Source organism: Phycodurus eques, chromosome 5 (assembly GCF_024500275.1).
Source record: "Phycodurus eques isolate BA_2022a chromosome 5, UOR_Pequ_1.1, whole genome shotgun sequence".
Classification (NCBI taxonomy): Eukaryota; Metazoa; Chordata; class Actinopteri; order Syngnathiformes; family Syngnathidae; genus Phycodurus; species Phycodurus eques.
The window spans coordinates 13,653,491-13,674,872 of NC_084529.1; the positions used below are offsets into that span (position 1 = coordinate 13,653,491).

Below are 21,382 nucleotides of genomic sequence, written 5' to 3' on the forward strand. Positions count from 1 at the left end.
TTTTGATGTGATGTAATAGATAAACTGGAAATGTTCCATGGCTGTGGAAGCTGAAAGGTAGCATATTGCCACCTAGTGTTGTGGAGTGTTGTAGACAAAAAGAAACACCCCTAGCAGAGATAATCCAGATAAAACTGAGAAGGAGTATGTGTGCATTTTTAATCTACTTATTGGAAAAGCGCTGGCACGGTGGACGACTGGTTGGAGTGTCTGCCTTACAGTTCTGAGGTCCGGGGTTCGATTCCCGGCCCCGCCTGTGTGGAGTTTGCATGTTCTCCCCGTGCCTGCGTGGGTTTTCTCCGGGCACTCCGGTTTCCTCCCACATCCCAAAAACATGCATGGTAGGTTAATTGACGACTAAATTGCCTGTAGGTGTGACTGTGAGTGCGAATGGTTGTTTGTTTGTATGTGCCCTGCGATTGGCTGGCGACCAGTTCAGGGGACCCCGCCTCCAGCCCGATTATAGCTGGGATAGGCTCCAGCACGCCCGCGACCCTAGTGAGGAGAAGCGGCTCAGAAAATGGATGGATGGATGGATATTGGAAAAGCCACACTCCACATTCTCCAAGGTGTATCTCCCAGCTTGCATCATGCTTTAAAACAGTGAAGTCTTACCTGCCAAGTCAATTACAGTTCAGAGGGGTTCCGGTCATTCTCATTTAAACACCAAATCCAACGTAATACTGGTCCTGAAAATACAAGAGGCAAAATACAATTATTGCTACTTCAATATACTGTATGTATACTCTACATTCCATACATGAGTATTCTCCGTGGAGCACAGCATGAATAATGCACCGCGAATGAAATTATTATGACTTGTATGTTATGGGACAGCCTTGTCCTTTCTGTGCACTACAGCACTATGTATGTGCGGCACATATTGACTGTCCCACGCTGCCTCTGACAGTACGTTGCTAAAAGGGAAGGGCATTCGAGGCCGTATCACATCTAGCATTTCAAACACATCCTCACTAGGGGTGGGAATTGATAAGATTTTATCAATAGCAATGCCGTTGATTCTGCTAATCGATCCAAATTCCTTATCAATTCTCTTAACAACAATTCCTGAGTAGCATGGAGGGGGGGGGGGGGGGACGGGTTCTATCATCATCAAAAAAAAAAACAAATGTTCCAAAAGATGTCTGCATAAGAATTTTTCTAGCAGACAACCTGTCAGCTGTGGCCCAATGGATAAGATCATCCCCTGCTACTGTGGGGTCCTAGGTTCAAGACCCTGACTGGACTATCCATCAACATCTCCCAGACAACTGGCCCCAAACTGCTCACTTGGTGCTTAAGTTGCCCTCTGTTCCAGTGTGTTCCACTAAGAAGTGTGTGTGTTCACTGTGATGGGTAAAATGGAAAGAACAAATTCTGTCTGCATGCATGTTCATGGCAGTAAAGATTATTCATCTTCTAATGAAGCAGGGTCTGACGTTTAAGCCTTTTTGATGGGTGGCCCTATTGGGCCACCATGAGCCAAGTTTTGTGGTAGCCCTGTCAGAACCTGTACTGGCCCCGTATATTCATGATATTTTAAATTTTAGTGATTATCTGTATTTAGTGTATTTAGTATATATATATATAATGGGTTTTTTCTAGTTGTCTTCAAGCTGTCTTCATAACCCATTTATTCAAAGAGATGATGGTCTTCTCCACAAGAGTACTAGTCCAACATCAAATCACACCTGATGTCAATGTCTCATGCGGTACAACCCTGGATATTTTGACCTGCAGGTCAGACCACATCACCTGCTGGAAATTAGCAGAAATGCATGGCAGACTGAATCAGCTGACTGCAGAGCCACCCGTTCAATTATGATCTTTAATCGGGTTGGAGTATGTGGTTTTATGGTGTGGTGAGCATAGGCTCCCAAAGGAGTAGTAATGGTAAATCCATCTGTGTCTCCTAGAAAGTCCCTTCCAAGCTGAATCACTAAGTCAAGAGAGACAAAGATGGTAAGGGGGATGGATCGATGCTAAATGAAAAATATCGTGACACAAATACTAGATTGTGCCCTTTTAAAAGCAATGAGATATCATACCAAAGAGTTTAAAAAGATCCATGAAATCAACAAATGTTGTTCTTTGACACAATGCAAATGCACACTGGGATTCCTTTCATATTTTAAAATAGATGATGGCGACGAGATAAAGCAAATTAATAGGCTTAAGACAGAAAACAATTATGTGGAACAAAGAAAGCCATTTCATAACTCAATTATATTAATTGCATGATGTGTGACTACATTAAATTAAAATGCAGCAAAATCAATTATTTTAATGAAGACAGATCTTGGGAGTATACAACCTTTGTTGGTAAACAGACTTTTATTCTATTCATCTCCAGGAGACACAATGTGTGTGTGTGTGCGTGCATGTACGCATGTGTGTGTTTGTGTGTGTGTTTGCATGTACTGTTTCAATAATCACAGTTCTGATAGCCAGGCTTGCCTGGACTATAGAGACAAATATGCCACCCTAATGTGGTGCTATACCAGTGACAACTATTGCCAGATTTTTTGTAGTTGTGCTGGATTTAAAAAAAGAAAAGAAAAAAACATAACCTGTTTACAAATCCAGTAGGATTGAAGTTGCTTCAGGCTGGGGGATAAGATGATAAAATGCAGTCAAGCGAGAACAGAAAGGGAACAAAGTGCAGTTGAAAAAATTTAATTTTCCTAAATGTCTTCGAAAGCGGCAGCATTTGAGGCGACTATTATGAAATCTGCCATTTTATTGTCGTATATACAAATACAGTAGCTGGGTGTTTTGAGTGCCTATTCAACAATCAAGTGTGAAATTAAACAACCAAGTACATCTTTTGTTTTCTTTCTATGTCTGAAAACATTTCCTATTTCAGCACACTCGCCTGGTGAGATCCAGCTCACTGGTGGTCATTCAATGACAGGCAGGCTTGCCATTTGCCCAGTTTATACAGCAGGATGAGGGCTGGCTCAATGCATGAGACAGATCCACCCCTAAAATGAGCTGATTTCACCTCAGCAAGAACTATGGTGTGTATATTTCTTGATCTTTGGGGTATTTCGATAAAAGCCTGTCACCGACATGTTATCAATTGTGAAAAAAAGCCCAATATGTCTCCTTTAAGTTTTCCAGCTTTCTGTTGTTCATAAGGTAATTTGTTGGCCTTTTTAACTTTTCAGTCCTTTAAGACATTATGGTCTGTTTTCATCAAGGCCTTTTCATTAGGGATGAGAGGACTAAGTGAAGATGAATAGTTGGTGAATAGAACATTAAGGGGGACAAATAGGGAAATACTCAGAGGAGGCCTAATGGGTTCGATCAGAAAAATGTCTGCTAAAAGGCAGATTTAGGGAGAGGTGCATTAGATGGAAGGCGTACCATACAGTATGTTGCATAGTACACATCTGAAAGAGAAAACTACTCATATTCAATTTATTTCACGAAATGTCTATCATTCTAGCCTCTGTAAAATGCCTCAGAAGGCTTGCCATACTTCCACTGAGATACAGGAGGATTAACACGCTAAGCCGATAAGAATATGTAATACGAATCACTGATAAGTAAGAATCGCTACAGTTCCACAGAGGAAATGGAGACAGTCTTAGGAAGAAAAAAAAAGCAATGTAAAAAGTATAGCAAGGTATGATGTGAAAAGAGGAAATGTGAGGTAATACTGAGAAATGAAGGTCTTCAAGCGGGAGAAAAGGAAAATACAAATGAAGATAAGTGCCAACAAAAACCAAAAAAACACTTGTCATGTTTTGTTAAGTGAAACAAACTGCTGGCATTGGTCAAGTGTGAGCAATCTCAGTTACTCACCAAAAAAAAGCAGATTGCAACTGTTGGAAGAGGAGGTCTCAGTCCTCTTGCAAGTGCAATTCGTTATCGCTCAAGTTTAAACGCTGAATAGGCCAACGACAGAACGGTTTTAAAAGGGCAGCAAAAGAATTTGGAAATCATTAAAATTCAGTTAAGTTCAAAAGTATTTGGACAATGACAACATTTAAGTGAATTTGACTTCATACACGATGCCAATGGATGTGGAAAAAAAACACCGGAGGAGCTGCAGAAATCCACAGGTCAGGTGGGAGATGCTGTCCAGAGGACAACGACACGTTATGCACTCCACATATATGGCCTTTATGGAAGCGTGGCAAGAAGAAAGTCATAGTTGAAAGAAAAACATAAGAATTCCCGTTTGCAATTTTCCACAAGCCATGTAAAGGACACCGCAAACATGTGGAAGAAGGTGCTTTAGTCAGATGAGACCAAAGTTCAACTTTGGCCTAAATGCAAAGCATTATGTGGGGAGGGGAATATAGCATTTAAATGTGCTGTTTACTGAGGCTCTCCATCCAGTCAGGCTGAGTTTGATCTATTTTGCAAAAAAAAAGCACTATGTGGGGAGAGGAATATAGCATTTAAATGTGCTGTTTACTGAGGCTCTCCATCCAATCAGGCTGAGTTTTATTTATTTTGCGAAAAAAAAAAAAAGAATGGGCAAAAACGTGCAAAGCTGGTAGAGACATAGAAAATGATATTGACAATGATGTGCAAATTTTCTCAAGCTGATTCATTACTTACAGTAAGTTAATGTAAAAGTGTATTTTCTTTTATTTTGCCAACATCCATGATGGCTGTTTTCAATGGTTTTCCAGGCCTATTGATGTTAAGGAACATGACTTTTTAAAGGCAAAAAAAGGAAATATTCTCCCGTGGCCAAGCTAATCACCTGAATTGGCAGACAAAGGTGAAGGCAGCAACAAAAACAAGCTGCAACTGAAGTGGCTGTAGCGTAGGCCTATCAAAGGAGCTCCAAGATGAAAACTCAAATTCGAAGAACTAGTCCTACTAACTAATGCCGTTTTTTTACTTCTTCCTAATCCCTTTGAACATGTAAACTGTGCTGAACGAAGACATATACTGATGTTCTTTTCTTCCATTTTTTAAATTACTATAAATATCTCTGTTATGGCGGCACGGTGGCCGACTTGTTTGCCTCAGTCGTGCCCGGAGAAAAACCCACGCACGCACGGGGAGAACATGCAAACTCCACACAGGCGGGGTCGGCGATTGAACCACGCTCCTCAGAACTGTGAGACTGACGCTTCTAACCAGTCGGCCACCGTGTTTGGTCCTAGTCCATAGAATATTATATATGAAGGACTGTCTCCTGGGTGAAATTAGATCAATTGCAGTGAGTTGATTTGTTGACAGATGGTACTCACTTGTTTTCTACAACCATAAGAATAGAACCAGGCCTTGTGTTAATCCTGTAATGAACAGCATTATTCCGAGAAGAAACAACACCGTACAGAACAGTATGTTGGCCGTCCATTGGACCTAATTCTAATTCCTGTAATTTCCGATAATCAAGACCAAAATCTGTAAATTTTCAGTTCATGGAGTTTCTACGGTGGCCTGGAAGTGTAAAAAATTTGGGAAACACCAAAACACTTTCACATTTCAAAAAACACATGAACAAAATCCTAAACACTTTTACATTTCAGAAAACAAATTAATGAAAACCGAAACACTTTTACATTTCAGAAAATAAATTAACAAAAACCGAAACACTTTCACTTTCAGAAAACACATTAACAAAAGCAGAAACACTTTTACAAAAGACAAAACAAATTACAATGGAGAAAACCCAGAAAGGGAACATCCCGTTTCACAGACATCCTTAGATACCCCACGCCCTTTCTCTGGAAGACCCGCCCAGCTTCAACATGATTGCCTCCTGCATCGCGGAAAGGGTAGGCTACGCAGGTTTTTGTTCATTTGTTTTCTGAAATGTAAAAGTCAGCAGACCAATCTGTAAATGCCCAGTTTGAAAACAAACACATTTATGGACCTGTGGAATTTCGGTGAAAACCGAAACACAATCATTTCTTGTGCTCTGTCTTTCATGATCTTTATTCAAGGAGGAAAGTGCTGAAATATTAAAGTTATAACCGGGCGCCACACAGCGACTCGTCACCAGTGTGGTCTGTGGTCACCCTGTTCCAGTTTCTCGCTACACAATTCATACAAATATTCATGTTGCTTTTCTGTGTGATGTCAATGCTATATGAGTGAATTTTATGCACAAGAGTATGTGACCCTCTGAGACTCAAATCTGAAACACATGGCAGTTAGTTCTTGTTTGTATAAATTGTGAACCTTGAGGTTGGAATAACATACAATTAATAAAAAAAAATATAATATAATAATAATAATAGTCAGGCTTGGGGAGTAACGGAATATATGTAACTGGATTACGTCATCAGAATACAAAAAAAGAAAAAACTGTTACATTACAGTTACAGAAAAAAGTACATTTACAGTATTAAAAATAAGGATTATTTTTGCAGGATTACAATTTTAATGCGGGGAGAGGCCAGTTGTTGATTTTGAGCCCTAACATTTTCTTGTTAGCAGCATCATTGTGTCATAAAGTGTGTGCGTGTGTGTGTGTGTGTGTGTGTGTGTGTGTGTGTGTGTGTATCAGTGAGGGGAAGGGTTAAGGGGCTAACTGCAAAGGTTGCCTTCATAAATTTAGTCCTCTTTTTTTTTTCCATTTCACTTGGTGTAACATACACACTGAGTCATGTGGATCGGTTTTAATAACTTTGTTATGAAGCTAGGGAGCACGGTGACCAAGAGGTTAGCATGTGTATCTCACAGTTCTGAGGTTTTGGATTTGAATCCCGGGTGCACCGTGTTCCTCCCGTTTCTACATTCCAAAAACATGCATATTAAACATTAACAGAACAAGACAGAAAATATATATCACTATCTAGTTTATTCATATTGAATTTCTTTTGTCATATTTGATGATGGAGTAATCCAAAAGTAATTGAAAGTAATCATGTTACATTACTGTAATATTGTGTGACTGGGATTACGTTACTGACTACATTTTTTAACAGATAACTAGTAACTGTATCGGAACATATTTTTAAAGTAACCCTCCCAACCCTGAATAGATTAATATACTGTAATAAATAAAAAAAATTCCATCACACAAAGCTGGAGGCCATATTCTCTTTGTCCCAGCAGCCCAATATGCCACCCACAATGTGTCCACATTTATCCACGTATGGTCTTGCAAAGAACTGTGACTCACAAACAGATATTTTTTTCCTATGATGTGGTTGATACGGAGCTGATTTTTTTGTGTGTGTGTCCAGCACAATCACTGCAGTTGATCACATAGGGCACAAACTGATATAAAAATATGGTCCCATCCAAAGGTGGAAATGACAAAATAAGACAACATTGGAGTATGTCAGCTAATGGCTTGGCAAAGGGCATGCTAGAGCTGTCACTGAGTAGGAAAGCTGAATAGCCTCCACTGAAACCAATGTATGAGGCAGCGACTCTACTAGTATGTATCCTGTTTAGTGGAGCATTGTTGCCCGCTATGTGGTAGTTCTAACTCTGTGAACAAATGTGACTAGGCATATCACATTGTGATACACAGTATGCTTACTACACAATGATATTTACCATAAATTGTTATAAAAATATGTTAATGCTCAGTTTTGTCATTTGAAATTGGAAATGTAATCTTAGCTTTGTACGAACCAATTTGTGAATGACAATTCCGTGAAACAGCCTATACAGAGCAGACTATGTACTCACACATAATTTGAGAGAAAAGTAAGCAAGGCTTCCTTAAGCTTTTCACATCCTGGCATAATTTTTTCACCTCAGCAGCTACACACACAACAGTAACAATCAATAACAATGCAATGTGGTTTACATTCCTCTATGTTCTAGCAGCAGGGAGTCATTTTTGCACCTTCTAACTTAGCCAAACAAAGTTATACAAACAGGTTAGAATCTAATAAGAATAAATCATGATTTTGTGTAGATCTGCATTGTGACCTACTATACTCAATTTAAAAAAAAAAAAAAAAATTTATGGGTGACATACATCACTACGCCCATACTGTACAGTGGACTCACCGACTCCTCACAGACTATTTTAGCAATCTGACAACTACTGCATTCCACCCTCATGGCCTCTGTGTCTCCAAAATATTTGCCTGAAATGAGTCAGTTTCTTTTGTGTGGCAATATTGTCATTAAATTAAAATTTTATACACCCCCAAATATTGTAAAAGTAGTCTAGGCCTTACTCAGATGGGTGTTTGTGAATATGTGGCAATTATAAATTAGGACCCGAGAGAGCAAACAATGAGGTGGTGCAAAGTAATTAAGTAAAAATATGAGAACAAATAAATAAATAAATGACTAGAAATAAAAAGACTGCATGGCAAGACCTCGGGATAAAGGTGGGACTTCCCACACTTACAGAGACAATTATGCACATCCTCTTACAAAATAAAAGGGTTGAGCAACATTACACTCAGAATCCAATGTTTCTTCTACCAAATACCTTGGGGAGGTGGCCCGCATAATCTGTGTTTTTGTTATTTCCTACCTCAAACTCTACAACGGAAGCAGTGTAAATGGAAAAATATAGGGTTATTTGTTGTTGAATTTCTGTCAGTCTTTGTATATAGCATGGGAACTAGTTTTGTTAAGCAATATTTAGCACTGTTACCAGTTTGGTCACTACTTCTGTTTTTTGTTTACTTACCATTGGCTTTACTTACCATTGGCTTTTTGTGAACACGTGGATTTTAGTTGGATTCTTTGACTGTTATTGTGCATACATGTTGGTGATGGAAACAGAGGTGATGAAGAAGTGATGGGTACGTTTGGCATCAAGGAAAGGAACTTGGAGTGACAGATGGTAAACTTTGCCAAAAGGATGGAAATGGCTGGAGTGAACACTTTTCCAGAAGAGACAGGAACATAGGGTGACCTACAAGGCAGAGGTAGAAGCACACAGGTGGATTACATCGTGTGAAGACGATGTAATCTGAAGGAGGTTACTGACTTCAAGGTAGTGGTAGGGGCGACTGTGGCAAGACAGCATAGGATGGTGGTGTGTAAAATGACTCTGGTGGTGGGGAGGAAGATTACGAAGACAAAAGTGGAAGCTGAGAAAAGAAGAGTGTTGTGCGGCTTTTCGGGAAGAGGTGCGACAGGAGAAGCTTCCAGGAGACTGGACCACTACAGCCAAGGTGATCGGAAAGACAGGCAAGAGAGTACTTGGTGTATCTTCTGGCAGGAAAGGGTAGAAGGAGACTTGGTGGTGGAACCTCAAAGTACAGGAAATCATACAAGGAAAAAGGTTAGCTAAGAAGAAGTAGGACACTGAGAGGACCGAGGAGAGGCGAAAGGAATACATTGAGATGCGACGTAGGGCAAAGGTAGAGGTGGCAAAGGCCAAACAAGAGGTTGGACACTAAAGAAGGAGAAAATGATTGATACAGGTTGACCAGACAGAGGGACAGAGATGGGAAGGATGTGCAGCAGGTTTAGGTTAGTAAGGATAGAGATGGAAATGTATTGACTGGTGACAGTAGTGTGCTGGATAGATAGAATACTTTGAGGAGTTGATGAATGAAGAAAAAGAGAGAGAAGGAAAAGTAGAAAAGGCAAGAATGGTGGAGGAGGAGGAAATGGCAATGATTAGTAAGGGGGAAGTTAGAAAGGCATTAAAGAGGAGGGAAAATGGAAAGGCAGTTGGTCCTGATGACATTCCTGTGGAGGTATGGAAGCATCTAGGAGATGTGGCTGTGAAGTTTTTGACCAGCTTGTTCAATAGAATTCTAGTGCGTGAGAAGATGCCTGAGGGATGGAGGAAAAGTGTACTGGTGCCCATTTTTAAGAACAAGGGTGATGTGCAGAGCTGTGGGAACTATAGAGGAATAAAGTTTATGAGCCACACAATGAAGTTATGGGAAAGAGTAGTGGAGCAAGAGTGTGGTTTCACACCTAGAAAGAGTTAATATTTGTGCATGAATGAGAGGGGTGGAGGGGGAAGAGTGAGGCTACTGGGAGAAGAGATAGCAAGGGTGGAGGACTTTAAATACTTGGGGTCAACAGTCCACAGCAATGGTGAGTGTGGTCAGGAAGTGAAGAAACGGGTCCAAGCCGGTTGGAACGAGTGGAGGAAGGTGTCAGGTGTGTGTGCAGAAGGGTCTCTGCTAGGATGAAGGGCAAAGTTTATAAGACAGTGGTGAGGCCAGCCATGATGTACGGATTAGAGACAGTGGCACTGAAGAGACAACAGGAAGCAGAGCTGGAGGTGGCGGAAATGGAGATATCAAGGTTCTCTCTAGTAGTGAACAGGTTAGATAGGATTAGAAATGAGCTCATCAGAGGGACGGCCAAGGTTAGATGTTTTGGAGACAAAGTTAGAGAGTGCAAACTTTGATGATTTGGACACTTCCAGAGGGGAGATAGTGAGTATATTGGTAGAAGAATGATGAGGTTGGATCTGCCAGGAAAGAGAGCTCTAGGAAGACCAAAGAGAAGGTTGATGGATGTAGTGAGGGAAGACATAAGAACAGTTGGTGTTCGAGAGGAGGATGCAGGAGATAGGCTTACATGGAAAAAGATTACATGCTGTGGCGACCCCTCATGGGACAAGCCGAAAGGAAAAGAAGAAGATGGTTGTGGGATTAATGCAGGACATTAGCAGTCTAAAGAAAGACAGCGAAAGAGTAGATAATATTTTAATGCCTTCAGTCCATGAGCCAAATCCCTAATCCATTGAGGTGTGTGTGTGTGCGTGTGTGTGCGTGCGTGCGGGTGCCTCCGTGTGTGTGTGTGTCATTTTGATAAAACAATGTATTTCTTCTGAATAGGTGGTGTATTACTAATTTGATTTACAAAAGACAAACAGAACCAGGCGTACACGATCAAGATGTTCTTTCCTTTGCTCAGATTTTAGCATGAAATCCTAGGATTACATAGAAAGGCTCCCTCGTCGTTAGATAATTGGCCGGGAGTCTCTCATCACACAGGATGAGGGCGCAGGTAGAGTGATGCTTAAAATGAGAGTAGATGTATGATGTGAGGAGGAGTATGGATAAAAAAAGATGATCACAATTTTCTGCCATTGTAGACGACTGGTTAGAGCATCTGCCTCACAGTTCTGAGGACCGGGGTTCAAATCCTGGCCCCGCCTGTGTGGAGTTTGCATGTTCTCCCCGTGCCTGCGTGGATTTTCTCCGGGCACTCCGGTTTCCTCCCACACCCCAAAAACATGCATGGTAGGTTAATTGAAGACTCTAAATTGCCCGTAGGTGTGAATGTGTGTGCGGATGGTTGTTTGTTTATATGTACCCTGCAATTGGCTGGCAACCAGTTCAGGGTGTACCCAGCCTCCTGCCCAACGATAGCTGTGATAGGCCCCAGCAGCCCGCGACCCTTGTGAGGATAAGCGGCTCAGAAAATAGGTGGATGGATGGACAACTTTTTGCACATGTCTTTGTTAAAGATACAGTAACTATAGAGGCTGTCGCTGAGTCAAAATACCTATGAACATGAATTTGGACTTAAACACTGCTAAAAGCCACAGCACGGTGGTGGTCGAAAAACATCCAAGTTAGGTTTATTGGAGAGTCAATATTGCTGAAAGGTTTGAATGAGAGTATAAATGGTTGTTTGTCTATACAGCAAGTACCCTATGATTAACCAGTGATCAGTCCAGGGTGTAACTTGACTCTCATCCAAAGTCATGCTCCACCTCAACCATGCTGTCCCTGAACAGGATTAGCTGCAGAAAATTAAAAAAAATGAAAAATAACAAAATAATTTCACCTTTGAACTTGAACAAATGCATACTGTATTTGTTTGAAAAAAGTACAACAGTAATACTAATGATTGCAATAGCAAATTGTGGTAGAATATGAGCAAGAATTATGAACCTTTGTCTCTCAGAACAAATATGGATGTATTTAGTAAAAACAGATTTAAAAAAAATACCTAAAACAAAAGCTAGTGCCACTGCTCTAATAGTGCTGCTTATTTGATCAAGTGTGAAAGCTATCATCCAAATCCCTCCTTCCTTCACAACATCAGGGACATTGACTCCTTATCTAATTTTAAATCTCACTTGAAAACACTACATTATAAACAGGCACATTCACTTTAATTGTTGAGCCCACTAGTATTTACTGCGATTGTTATCCTGATAGTTGGTGGTCTGCTGCAAAATGTTCAATTTTTAAATCTATATATTTGTTTACTAATGGTTGTCCGTGTCTATATGTGCCCTGTGACTGACTGGCGACCAATTCAGGGTGTAGTCCGCCTTTTGCCCAAAGTCAGCTGGGATAGGCTCCAGCGCCACACGACCCTAACCAGGAAAAGCGGTGTTGACAATGGATGGATGGATATTTGTTTATTGTATATTTGATTATATTTCAACGGTGTTTTAAATGCCTTGTACGGCGACCTTGAGTGACTTGAAAGGCGCCTTATAAATAAAGTGTGTTATTATTATTATTGTTGTTATTGTTATTGTTAAATCAAGTAGCAAACTAAACAAAGACTTAAACAATAAAGATACTGGCAATGACACTTAAATATATTTTTAGAAATTGTTTGTGGCATCCTAAGCCAGGTACACATGGGGACAAGCAATTTATTGAATGGATGCGACCCAGCAAATATAATTTTTTCTCAAGAGAGTTTCATAATGAAAGACTTAACAAATGTGATCCAATCATGTTATGATGGCACATATTTGTTTTTGTATTGGGCAACTCTTGCTTTGTAATAACCTATGGTATAAATTGCTCTTGGTTGGAAGATATGTTCCAATTTGAAGGACAAGCTGGAAAATATGTGAATTCTGTACCATGTTTACAACTGTTTTTTTTTTTTTTTTTTTTTTTGTCCAGACCAAAGTACTACAAGTGTGAATACAGCCTTAGTGCTCAAATATGGGTGCAACACTGAAATGTATATCCACAGAACATATGAATATAGCATGTGTCAGAGGGTGTGAAAAAGGCGCAGTTAAGAGGGACGGCAGAGCGATAACTATGTGGAGAGTGAACCTTGCCCCTGGGAAAAGCTGACTTCTCAAAGGAGGCTGACTGAAGAGGTTGTTTATTTTTCAACTTATGATGGAAAGTGAGCACTGATAGAGGGAGTCCCAGTGGAATTCATGACTGGAGAGCTATTCTCCTGAGGCTACTACTGTTTCATCCTACCCCACCCTCAGTTTCCATCTCACACCTTTCTGATCTTCACCAGAGAACTGCCAACATCTCTGGGAGAAAAGAGCAGAAGAAAGACAGAGCAGCTCATTCCTGATGCCATCTTTGCCTGCGTTTCAGTCAATCTCCCCCCACTCCACAAATTTGTGGTCTGCAGAGCCCTCATTGGTTTCCTCCTCACACTGTCAAGCCGAGTGGTTCTTTGGGCTCCTCCAAGGATTGCCTTTGTCGATGTGGGAAGTACAGCTTTTTATCCCAGTCTTCCTCAGTAATGGAATTCCCACCATGCTCCAAAGTTATTAAAAAAGCCACTTGTACCTCCCCCTCCCATTCTGGTGTTTTCCTTTCATCATTCCATGTCTTCTGTTGAGGATGAACCAGCTATGTGTTATGTCTTGTCTGACACCTATACTCCGCCAGGACCGGAGTGAATTATTGGGTGGACGAGCAAGCTTGGCAAAGCTACCTCTCTATGGCCTGTCGGGGCACACTTGTGTCATCATGGGAGCCCATGAAAACTTGCCTTTCTGCTCCCAATTTCTCTTAATGAACACAGGTGTCAAATGCATCTTTACATTCAGGTCATTTGGGAGGTTCCCCAGAGCTGTAAAAAGTCAAGATACTATAAATAAAGATTGCTGCAGAAAGTACTTCCAAGGCAAAATGCCTTCTCCATGTTGAGCAGCTTGGGAGCGATCTGGGCCTTGTCAGTGGTTCAGATTCTCAGAAAGAACACAATTAACATGACAGTGTTGCTGCAGTTAAGCACTCCTCAGTGACAAAGCTCTTCCATAGCAATTCTTACCTGCATCCAGAGCAATACCCACAAGTTTACCATTTTCACTTTCTCCCATACATATTTCCATCTCCCGTTCCATTTTTCCCTCACTCATGAACAAGACCCCAAGATACTTGAACTCCTCCACTTGGGTCAGGATCTCATCCTCGACCTGGAGAGGGCATGCCACCCTTTTCCGACTGAGGACCATGGTCTCAGATTTGGAGGTGCTGATTCTCATCCCAGCCGCTTCACACTGCTCCAGTGAGAGTTGGAGATCACGGCTTAATGAAGCCATCAGAACCACATAATCTGCAAAAAGCAGAGATGCAATACTGAGGCCACCAAACCGGACCCCCTCTATGCCTCAACTGCGCCTTGAGATACAGCCCATAAAAGTTATAAACAGAATCGGTGACAACGGGCAGCCTTGGCGGAGTCCAACCCTCACCGGGAACGGGTCTGACTTACTGCCTGATATGTGGACCAAACTCTGACTCCAATTGTAAAGGGACCGAACAGCCCATATCAGGGGGTACTCTGAAACTCCCGAAGTACCCCCTACAGAACTCCCCGAGGGACACGGCCGAACGCCTTCTCTAAGGCCACAAACATATGTAGACTGGTTGGACGAACTTTCTTGCACCCTCGAGGACCCTGCCGAGGGTGTAGAGCTGGTCCACTGTTCCACGGCCAGGGCGAAAAACAAACTGCTCCTCCTGGATCTGAGATTTGACTTCTCGCAGACCCTCCTCTCCAGCACCCCTGAATAGACCTTACCAGGGAGGCTGAGGAGTGTGATCTCCCTGTAGTCTGAACACACCCTCCGGTCCCCCTTCTTAAAAAGGGGGACCACCCCCCCAGTCTGCCAATCCAGAGGCACTGTCCCCGATGTCCAGGTGATGTTGCAGAGGCGTGTCAACACGGACAGCCCCACAACATCCAGAGCCTTTAGGATCTCCAGGCGAATCTCATCCACCCCTAGGGCCTTGCCACCGAGGACCTATTTTAACCACCGCGGTGACCTCAACCCCAGAGATAGGAGAGCCCGCCGCAGAGAACCCAGACTCTGCTTCCTCATGGGAAGGCGTGTCGGTGGAATTGAGGAGGTCTTCAAAGTATTCTCCCCACCGACTCACAACGTCTCGAGTTGAGGTCAGCAGCGCTTCATCCCCACTTTAAAAAGTGTTGTTGATGCACTGCTTCCCCCTCCTGAGACGCCGGATGGTGACCAGAATTTCCTCGAAGTCGTCCGGAAGTCTTTCTCCATGGCCTCAACAGACTCCTCCCATACCCGTGTTTTTGCTTCATCGACCACCAAAACTACATTCCGCTTGGCCAGCCGGTACCCATCAGCTGCCTCAGGACTCCCACAGGCCAAAAAGGCCCGATAGGACTCCTTCTTTAGCTTGACGGCATCCCTCACCGTTGGTGTCCACCAACGGGTTCGGGCATTGCCGCCACGACAGGCACCGACCACCTTACGGCCACAGCTATGGTTGGCCGCATCAGCAATGGAGGCGCGGAACCTGGTCTACTCGGACTCGATGTCCCTCGCCTCCCCCGTAACATGAGCAAATTTCTGCCGGAGGTGGGAGTTGAAACTCCTTCTGACAGGGGATTCTGCCAGACGTTCCCAGCAGACCCTCACAATACGTTTGGGCCTGCCACGTTGGATCGGCATCTTCCCCCACCGTCGGAGCCAACTCACCACCAGGTGGTGTTCAGTTGACAGCTGCACCCCTCTCCTCACCAAGACAGTATCCAAGACATGCGGCCCCCAGCCCGAATACACCCCTTCCTTGAGCCGTCACCTTATTGTGGTGGAGGGGTTTGTGTGTACCAATGATCCTAGGAGCTAAGTTGTCTGGGGCTTTATGCCCCCGGCAGGGTCACCCATGACAAACAGGTCCTAGATGAGGGACCAGACAAAGCACGGCTCAAAGACCACTTATGATGACGACGAATGATGGTCTCCGTTTCCCTTGCCCAGACACGCGACACCGGGATCCCCCTCTGGAGCCAGGCCTAGAGGTGGGGCTCGAAGGCGAGGGCCTGCACCCATGGGGCCTGGCCGGGCACAGTCCGAGAGGGTAACATGAGTCCCCCTTCCCATGGGCTCACCACCTGTGGGAGAGGCCATAGAGGTCGGGTGCAGTGCGAGGTGGGCAGTGGCCGAAGGTAGGGACCTTGGCGATCCGATCCCCAGCTACAGAAACTGGGGACAAGCATGTTCTATTCCATAATTAACCGCCCCCCCCAAAAAACAAAATTAATAAATTATTTCCACTACATTTCTCTGGAGCATATGTGAGAGAAACAGAGGGACTATTTTGCAGCATTAGTTGAGTCGGGTTTATTTAGAGGCACTCTTCATTATTCCTTACATAGTAGCAAAGCACAGTCTGCTAATCTCCCACACAACAGTCACGAGAAAATTGATTCTACATTTGCGGCCTCTGAAAGACACCAACTAACAATGCATGTCAAAGAAATCACATTTTCCTTCCCCTTATTTGAAAACCTTCTTGGTGTTTGGGCTTTTGCCCGTTTTGCCTTACTTCTACTTCCTCCCTCACCTTGAAATATATCTCCAAAGAGGATTTCCCTCCATCGGCTGAGGAGTAGAGCTGCTTACGATGCAAAACTACAGCGAGACCACATAAATTAGACTGTAAAGTGCACCTTATTTTTGTCCCCTATGCCAAATAAAATTACATAATAATTTTTTTTTTAAAGTTTAATGGAAAAGCAATGAACTTTAATTACAAATTCATCAAAACAGAACCAATACACTCCAGCTCACAGCACTTACAGATTTAACATGTGCTGGCCTGATGCCAACATATTCGACAAAACCTCTATGGGAATGGCCATCAGAAAACAAAATTGTGTCGAATATATTGCACCTTGTGACCGTTGAGCAATAACCAGAATTAAAACCAGTGTTTCGTTTCACAAAGACTTTTTCTTGTAAACAAGAAAAAAAAATCACACTCTTTCTTAGTTTTCAGTTTAAAAACATTTTGTCATATATGTTAAAGCTGTCTGTATGACCTGATCGTAAAATATTGTTAAAATTACCATTTGAAAATTCACCCTACTCTAGTGCCATCTCTAATTTTTTTCTAATTTAAATTGAACTATTATTTCACAACTGGACACGGTGCGACAAGAATAGCCGATCAGAGACTGTTGTGACAGAAGGTGTGACCGACAAGGAATTATGAAGGTTTCTGCTTAATAGGTAAGTTTATTTGGATTTGTAATTGATTGTACATTCCAAAATATACAACATCAAACCACTAGCAATGGCTAAAATCAGTTTGTTTACTGTGGAATGTGCATCTAGTGCGCATTCACATTTGTAAGGGGCACGGTTTTGGTTAGAGAATGGGGCGGGGGCTTGGGGTGAGTAATGTGAGCTACTTTAAAACCTTGCTAGCTGAAAACCCTCTTTTTAAGTCTCAAAAACAAGTTTTGTCACAATTATATATGTTTTAATAAAAGGGAATATCATTGGATAGTTTAATGCAGGCATGTCAAACTTATTTTTGTGGCGGACCACATCGTAGTTGTGGTTTCCATCGGAGGGCCGTTATAACTGTGGACCCATGTATGATCGCCTCATATTATTATTACATGATATACACCACAAAAGCGATATGGTGGACAACTGTTGAGCACATCTGTCTCACAGTTCTGAGGACAGGGGTTAAAATCCCGGCCCCGCCTGTGTGGAGTTTGCATGTTCTCCCCATGCCTGCGTGGGTTTTCTCCAGGTACTCCAGTTTCCTCCCACATTCCAAAAAGATTCATGGTAGGTTGATTGAAGACTCTAAATTGCCCGTAGGTGTGCATGTGAGTGCGAATGGTTGTTTGTTTGTATGTGCCCTGCAATTGGCTGGCGACCAGTTTAGCGTGTAACCGGCCTCTCGCCCAAAGATAGCTGAGATAGGCTTCAGCATGCCCGTGACCCTCGTGAGGATAAGCGATACAGAAAATGGATGGATTGACACACCACAAATGGATTGATAACTATTTTTTAAATCAGAAGCAAGGAAAACAATTGTTCAACTATTTTCTTATTTATTTTAAAAGTGGGATTGGTAACAAAAAAATGCTTGCAATATCTCAATGCTATTAAAAGTAGAGACAATTTTCAATTTTGGTATTTTCGCAAGAAACATGAAGTCAACTCACATGATTAAGCCTTCGCGGGCCACGTAAAATGATGTGGGATTTAAAGCAATAGGGACTATTTGTCCTGACTGTAGGTTGCGGGATTATGGATTTAAAGTTTCCAGAGGTTTGAACTGCACAGTTATTAAACAATGACCATCAAATGTGTGGGATCCACCTATTAATCTGTTCAATAGGCTTGCAATGCCAGATGGGAAAAGTGTCTGAACATCGGAGCGACGCCTCGGGTAACAAATAGGAAACAAATTAAACAGGACAACTAAGAGTGTACTGTACACCCCGTGTGGATTTTATAGTCGTATATCTTTGAGCGATACACCAAGCAGAACGTGAAATGTGAGACTGCAGCTGTGATTGCCCTCTATTTCTTTTTCAGGGAGCACTGCCAAGTCCGATGGCATGGCAAAATTTCACATGAATAAAAGGCTACAGTTTTATTCATTCTTTTCAAAATGAACAGATTACATTTTGACTGCTACTGAAAAATATGCAGCAACTGTGGATCGAATGCCAAGAAGCAATTTTGACTTAAATTCACTTATTTTTCCACATTCACATTTCCTGCCGCAGTATGTTTTAATCCAGAACAGAGACAAAAAACATGCCATACCCTGCAGGCATCTTTTAAGTAATGGCCTCTGAGAAAAAAAATATTATAAATACTTTTTTAATTACGAGTATAAAAAAGCTGATAGTTTCTCTGTGGTTTCCCTTACATCATTGCTTAGGAATGAGCTGCTCGTTTTCATGAAGGTCATTGGTAACTGGAGCCTACCTAACTGACTTCAGATGAAAGGGGTGTACATCTTGGACTGAGTTGTAGGGAACATATAGAAAAACCTTCCACACTTACATTCACACCTATGGGCAATTTAGTTTGCTTTTGGGAGGAAATTGGACAACCCATACAAGTACGGCACAAACATGCCATCTCCCCACAGAGATGTTCCAACAATTATTTGAACACAGATTTCCTGACTGTGAGGCAGACGTTCTAACCATGACGACAGCGTGCAGCTGTATGTCAGCAGATAAGATGGCTGAACTCTACTTGTATTTATGGAAATACATTTAAATGCATTTCCATTCAGAATGCCTAGAAATGTCGGTTGCAGGTCCATCCATCCATCCCGCCTCCTGCCCAATGATAGCTGGGACTGGGTCCAGCACGCCCGCAACCCTAGTGAGGAGAAGTGGCTCAGAAAATGGATGGATGGATTGGGGCGGCACGGTGGACGACTGGTTAGAGCGTCTGCCTCACAGTTCTGAGGTCTGGGGTTCAATCCCCGGCCCCACCTGTGTGGAGTTTGCATGTTCTCCCCGTGCCTGGGTGGGTTTTCTCCGGGCACTCCGGTTTCCTCCCACATCCCAAAAACCTGCATGGTAGGTTAATTGACAACTCTAAATTGCCCGTAGGCGTGAATGTGAGTTCAAATGGTTTTTTGTTGATATGTGCCCTGCGATTGGCTGGCAACCAGTTCAGGGTGTACCCCGGCTCTCGCCCGAAGATAGCTGGGATAGGCTCCAGAATGTCCGCGACCCTAGTGAGGATAAGCGATGGAGAAAAATTAATGAATGAATCAATTTTGGGGCTTAACAACCGTCCATGTCGAACACCTGTGATAAGGTTTCGTCCCTAGCGAGAGATACATGTTTGGTGCTATCTGAGAGTCGTTTAAGGTGAAATAAATGGACTAACAGCTCGACATGCAGTATTGGTAGGCGTTATGTTACGTTACAGCTCCGTCTTCGACGAATGCGTGTGGTTCTGGAGTGAGAGAGGCACATACAAGTCATTTTTTGTTACTTTTATTGTTACGTCACGTTTGTTGCCCTATAATAAACGAACTAACGACTCGACGTGTTACGATACTGTCACAAATATGAACCACATTTTAAGTCATGCGCTGTGCATGCGTGACCTAAACTTTCTGTGGCGAAAACGTGTCGTGGCACGTCATAATCATTCAACATTCCTGTCATCTGTCCTTTTATTTAAAGGTTGCACTTACAGTCAAACGACCCACACCAGCTATACCATGCAGCTGATCATCTTGCCTGACACCCCATCTTTGATTGTGGCGGGTAAGAATTGTATGTGATTTTCAATGAGAATAAAATATGGGCAGCAACAGCTACTACTGTATCTTTCCATACAGAGTTGAGAATGGCAACTGCCATCAAAATCACTACACAAGAAAAACCTTAGTAGCCTTATAATGCAACTGTTGCACTCGGGTTGGCCAGTCCAGTACACATGGACATGGGTAACCATTGAGCAGAACATAAGCATTTTTTCAATTTCCAGAATAATCAGCTATATGTGGAACATCACTTGGCCAAGACTGGAAAAAACGTTAGCGTGTATGGTGCAATAAAAAGTATAACTGCGTTTTCATGACAAGATGGTTTGAGGCCGAACTTAATGAAATTTTGTTTTGTTTGAGCCTGCTGTCTTCGGTAAAAAGTTAAATACAGCTATATTTATATCTGTTATACACATATGATATAAATAAAGCCTGAATATTGGCTATTGTCATCATTTGTGGTAAAATCTTGTGTTAAACAAAATACATGGTCGACATTTAAATTTCCTACATGTGCTTTGTCGCAGTCTCCTGCCATTTACTTTGCCGGAAGGAAGTGCTTTGACCTAATGTACGAAATGCAGAAGTTGGTTGCGCATACACCAGATTCCCCACTGTGTTCATACCGGGAATGGATGAATACTGTTACCAGGTATCTGTATAGGGCCGATACCGGCCTGATTTTAAGGTTGCGGCCGATACCAGTCACCAATACTTAAGGCAAAAAAAAATAATCCAACATTGAGGAGTGCTGGAGCCTATCCCAGCCATCATCTGGCAGGAGGCGGGGTACACCCTGAACTGGTCGCCAGCCAATCGCAGGGCACACACAAACAAACAACCATTCGCACTCACATTCACACCTATGGGCAATTTAGAGTATCCAATTCATGCATGTTTTTGGGATGTGGGAGGAAACCGGAGTGCCCGGAAAAAACCCACGCAAGCACGGGGAGAACATGCAAACTCCACACAGGCGGGACCGTGGATTGACCCCCGCTCCTCAGAACTGTGAGGCTGACGCTCTAACCAGTCGTCCGTGCCGCCCATTAACAATGGTGATAAAAATAAATATTGATGATAAGAAATACAGTCAACACTAAATATTCATTTATTATTGTAAAAAAAAAAAAAAATACAGTATTGTACTGGCGCAGTAGAAATTGCAGTATTTTACTGGCAGCAGTGATCCTGTAAAGCACTGTAAATTTCTCCAGTATGTTGCTGTAATAAGTAATCTATCT

The 21,382-nt window shown here is 42.5% G+C and overlaps 1 protein-coding gene across 1 annotated transcript in view; it reads right to left on the minus strand.

Moving 5' to 3' along the window:
• lrrc4ca (leucine rich repeat containing 4C, genome duplicate a) overlaps window positions 1-21,382 on the minus strand; it is a 63,792-nt gene that overhangs the window by 16,685 nt on the left and 25,725 nt on the right. Inside the window, exon 2 of the mRNA XM_061676639.1 lies at window positions 616-689. The gene's annotated coding sequence lies outside the window, so the exon portion shown is untranslated. The remainder of the gene's footprint in view (window positions 1-615; window positions 690-21,382) is intronic.